Raw genomic sequence first — 6,000 nt, forward strand, 5'->3', positions numbered from 1 at the left:
CTTGAGCTTTTGAAATATTATGGACAATGCTGTAGAAAAAAATTAAAATGGCTAATTTATCACAGTCAAAGATCTGCAACAGTAATAAAAATAAAAATAGTAGTAATAATAATAATAATAATATTAACAATACTAATAATACTAATAATTTGAATTATTATTCCCATGCAGCATGGAGAAAAGCACAACATTTCAAACACACGCATCTTTAATAGTGAATGCCTTGTAAATAAACACAAATTCTTGAAAATTAAATATGAGGGCAACTATGGTTTAAAAGAAAAAAGTTGTTTTGTACATCGCAACAATGTTCAAAGAACATGCATTTTTTTTCTGTGAACAATGAGTTTAAACTAAATAAAGTTCTTGGTTCATTGTAAGCTGCTAATGTAGACAAATGCTAGGCCTACAAGAACACACGATCACCAGTCCGCCTTCCCATTGTTTGCGCGGTACATTTGAATTTCTGAATTCGAACTACAATAAGCTTAACTATTGTGAAATGTTTTGTTGGTAAGAACAACGAGACAACCAGGTGTGAATTATAGTGCCCGTGCATAGTAGATTTTGAGAGCGGTATTGGCGTGTTTCTCATAAATCTTTACAGTGTAGTTTGGGATTTGTCGATATGTCTAAACAATCTAAGCGGCCGCAAAGTTCAATAATGTTGAAGAAGTGCTTTGTGAATCACCTAGAAGTGATAAATGTGTTGGAATGTCTATAAACTTACTTTTGAACTAAAACGTACACTCAGTGGAGTGGAATTTAGCAACATGTATTCTCCTGCCTCATCATCATCCTGGGTGAGTTCCCATAGGTAAAGGTAATGTAAATTCCCCCATGCATATAGCACCGTGTCATGAAAGCACGTGTAGTGGTGTGGTGGGGCTCCACACATTCTCAATCTCGGCCATTTTGCGGGTGATGTGATCAGCACCATGCTCCGGCAGCATTTATCCCCCCAGGGTTACTCTCAGGTACCCATTGATATGATGCTGGGTGCGGGGACAAGGCTGGATAAATTCCAACCAATTCCGTGGATCTCCCGCGAGGTTGTCAGACTAGACTAGCGCGGCTCCATGCTGCGGATCCTTGGCTGAGTTTCATATTTTGATTATTTCAATTAATTTAATATAGTTGACAGTGGCGTAGCGTTATAGTACGCCCGTACGCCCGGCGTTCCCAGATTTAACATTTCAAAAATGCTAAAATGCTGTGATTATAAAGTAAAACGTGACTAATTTCAAATATGTTTGACCTTCATGGCATTATAATAGCTATTTTTCGCGATCCTCTTGCAACGCTCCACTCTCAACACTCGTTCTAGCATCTCTTTTCAATGCCTTTCCCGGCCGGACGCCGAGCAGGTTCGGCGTACAGGACTCCTATATTCCTTGCTGCCTTTATGGAGGGAAAGCTTCCATTTCTACAGCACGCGCGTAAATGGGCTCTCTTACGCCAGCGTACGAGAGGTCTACCGTGATTGGTTCATGTGACCCTTCCTGCCTTCTGAAGCAGACGACAGCGGTAGAATTCCTACCCGGTTCTTCGCTCTTCGCTCTTCGCGCTCATGCAACTCGTGGTATGTGATGCTACAATACGCAATATTGACTGACGTAACTTTACCAATCTCAAATATACTGCTTCTTAATGGCCACTGCATTGTATGATTTATCGCACGAACAGCGATGTGCATTAAAAACTAAAAGATCAACACAGTTTTTGTGAAGTAAGTTGGTGAAGTCCTCGTGGTAGAAATTCAGCCTGTTGCTGCTCTACCACTTAACCCGCAAAACTATTAATTTTTTTTATTGTATTTTTTCGTTATTATCTAACTGCTTAATATTGTGTCAATGGAAATGTTTAGCATTCATTTGAAAACTCTTAACATCGAATGGTCTCTGGAGAAAATTATTTTAAAATGTTTATCAGCATTCTCAAGATGTAATAAACAGCGGTCTGAATTACTAATCGGCACTGTTACGTCAGTAGAGTGTACGATATTTGGATCATCCACTCTGCTTTGGACAGTGCGCCAAGACGACAGAGGTCCCTGGTTCAAATCCCGGCGTGAACACGGGTGTTCTTTGTCAGTGTCCCTTCATCAATATCATCACTCATATTCATATTCGCGATTAACCAAAAGTATTAGAAAAGCGAAGTAAAATAAACCAAATCAATGAGTAGTTGGATCATCCACAACAATGACGTCTACTGTTGTGTACAGGCGCTTGTGATTCAGGTAGGTTTTTAATGACTTGCGTCATGCAGAAAGATATAAAAAAAGGTATAAAACACCAGAGTTCAAAACATTTGTGGCATAGTGAGGCATCTAATTGTCTAGCTAAAACATGCATGGATGATGTTTTATTGAAAACCCAGCTGACTTCAGGCAAATAAACAATACCTGTGGCGACTAATACCATAAGTAAATTATTAAGCAAGAAAGGGCCGACCCTTCCTTCGGACTTGGCGTTCCCACCCGAAATGTCCATGCTAGGCCACTGATATTTGATTGTTTTTATGGACTATCATAAATAAATAACCATTGACTAGACAATTATTTCGTAACAAAAAAAACTCCAAGAATTTGTTAACAATCGAATGACTAGAAAATAATTTTGTCCTATTGCTTTCATAAATATATTTATGTAGATCTCTACTACTTAATAATAGTAGTGATATTAGTAGTACAGCAGCTGCATTAGTAGTATTATTAGTAGTAATTAAACTAATTAATTAATTATCAGTATTATTAATTAATTATGAATATTATTAATTAATTAAAGTGTAATAAAACAATGGTAATGTGAATTTGGAAAAAGTTTTAGATATAACCCCCCCCCCTTTGATGAAATCCTGCGTACGCTACTGCACATGGTGCCAAACTCCCCTTCGCACCCAACTGGTGCTGTCTATGACCGTGTACAAAATTGTATCAGTGCACTTAATCGTGATCTACCAAATACTAAGTAACTAACTCTCTAGCCTTCTTAAACCCGAAGGTATATGACTGTAGCAACACAAGCCATCCATCTGTCCCTATCCTGGGCAAGATCAATCCAATCTTTTCCATCCTTAACCGATTTTCATTAGGTCCATCTCAACGTTATCCCTCCATCTTCGTCTTGGCCTTGCTGCAGGTCTCTTACCATCAGGTTTCCCAACAACAATCCTATAAACTCTTCTTTCTTCTCCCATTTCGAGCCACATGGCCTGCCCACCTAGGTCTTCTTGATTTAATTATTCTAATAATATCTACCAATTACAAAGCCTAAACCTCTAATCAAAACATATTGGAATTTTGGAAAGGTTAGACAAATAGATGCTTTGCTCTTTCGTCATTTAATTATTACCTAAACAGATAATGGATAATGTGAAAGTCTAAGGTAATTATGAAAACACATACCTTTAGTTGGCAACAAGGTCAACCCCTTTTACGCTTGTATTAATGAACAATAGAGGACGCCGAGTTTTGGCAATTGCTAATACGTCTTCTAGATCCACTAAATGAGTTTGCCTAAAATATTTTCCAAATATTATTAGAAATTCATTTTAGTATAGATTACAAGAGTCTAAAGAAATGAATATATGTTAGAAACCTTCCTTTTAGGCTTTTCTGAATTCTGTTCTTCACAAACACATTATTCACTTCTTGAAATAATATACTTGAATCACGTTCAATCGTGGTAGGTGTTGATTTATATTTCGGTCCTTCGCGTAGATCTATCGATGACTTTGATTCGTTGGTGAAACGGAAGTTTAACGGAGCACAATTCAAGCCCACTACATGCTCAGACAGGCTAATACACTGTCCTAGTTCCAGTTGAAAGTGAAATCTGAACCACTGTCTAATGTAACTTTATATTGCTCTATCCCCGTTAAACACATGAAGTAATCTAATTCCAACATCATCGGTTAATTTGATCTTAAAACTTAAAACTTTCATACAAGGAATCAACATAAAGTTATCATGACAACAACATGTGTAATAGAATTAGAAATTTTGCAGACTTCAGTTCCAGGTTCGAGCTCTGGGCATGGCAAGAGCATATAATTGCGTTTGTCTCTTCGTCCATTTTATCAGGGACCTCCAGATGGCGTAGTGGTAACGTTGCCCCCCTGTAATCAAGGGGTCCCGGGAGCAGGCACAGTGGTTCGGATCCCACTATAAACCGAAGATACAGTCCCGATTATCCTCTGTGAATAAAGTGGACTTAAAACTACAATTCAAACCCATTTTATCATTCATCCTCATCGTCACGATTAAACCAAGAGCTAGAAAAGTGCCGTAACTTAACCAAAATAGAAACATAATCACGGCTATGGAGTAAGCAAGGAAGAGTTTCCATTTATATTTGCACCCACTTTCCTCGCACCATTCTACACTAAGTAAACGCAAATAAATACCGTGGCGACACATTAATGGCACTTAACGTGGGAAAGAATACATTCTGACGTCATGCATGTCGACCGCAACGACTTTAGCGGTGACAAATGGGGGTAAAAAGGCGAACGTGTGGAGCGAATGTATGTGATAGCATACGTGGCGGCCGTGTGTGGGACAATTATGTGGCACACTGCTAATTGGAGAGGTCTCGTAATTCAATCGTTATGGTGATGCCGTTTTCCACGAATATCGTAAACTGTGGTCTCCGAGTGGCGCTAATTTCGTCGCCAGTGCGGCGTTAGGTTGTGGGGGGGGGGGGGGAGGAGGGCATGTATTCGAGCGTCGGGATGCACTGGTACTCATGCATGATGTAATATTAGCATATGTTAGCGTGAGTGTGGGAACACGCTTCAGTAGCATATGTGTGTACATATCCACAATACGTTTTGAGTTTCACAGTAGGGAACTGTAGCCTCGGTCTCGTCTTAAATCTCGCAATAATCAATACAAATTTGTGAAAAATACACATATATGCTTGTTAGCAAACTACAAACCTAAGTTGTTTTTTTGTACATTAACAAAACAACACAGAAAACTAAATGCCTAACAAGAAAGAATTAACTACTTCAAAAGTACCATGAAGCACTGCCCAGGACCGATGAACACGAGATCACGAAACTAGAAAAACACAATCATTTCGGACACATTAAATAACTACAACACGAGTACTTTCTCTCCCAACTCTCTGGCATATTTGGAACAGGGGGTATGGTTGTAACACTTTGTTCTCAAGTACATCTTTTGCATGTATTCATGGCAGTACATAAACGAAATTTTACACACTAGAAACTATAGATATTTCTAGTTTTAAAATATGTAATAACTGGAAAGAAACTATGAGCCGTTTCAGAGAAATTAAAGAACAAAAGTACATAATCTTGCAATTGTTACAACCTGCTCCACCTGGCGGGTTCGTTGTAACATTCTAGTTCATAAATGAACACAGGAATATCTGAATATAGATGACAAAACACAAAATATGTAAAGTTTTAGTTATGTCTATGACTGTACATCAAAGTACAGTGAAACAAAATAAATGTGACAAGTAGTACCGATGGTATTAGCACTGTTACAACCTGTACACGTTATAATTATATTCTGTCTCGGGAATCTCTGGAGCAAGATCGCGCATTGCGGTAGAGAAGGGGAGAAAACGATTGGACGGAGAGAAGCAGTATGCACGCTGTTGCAAAGGCTGGAAACTGCAGTCGCTTTGTCTCCCTCCACTCAATCCTGTACCCTCGCACTTGTTCATTGGTCGAGACATCTCGAGTCACTGCTTCCGCAGAGACTTGCTTTCGTTCACTCGCTCCAGAGATTCCCGGGACATTGAAAAAGGGGTGGGGGATGGAAAGTAAGCCCGCCTCCTCCAGCATACATTCGAGTTTTTTTAAAAAATAAACCAGGAAGTCCGTTGTTTGAATATGATCGGTTTCCCCGCCCCTTTATTTTCATATTTATTTATTTATTATAATATAAGCCGCGTTAGCTCAGTCGTTAGGGCGTCTGACTACCATGCGAGAGACCCGGGTTCGATCCCGGCGGGGGGA

The sequence above is a fragment of the Lepisma saccharinum genome, chromosome 5 (genome assembly GCF_977018435.1).
Source record: "Lepisma saccharinum chromosome 5, izLepSacc3.1, whole genome shotgun sequence".
NCBI lineage: Eukaryota > Metazoa > Arthropoda > Insecta > Zygentoma > Lepismatidae > Lepisma > Lepisma saccharinum.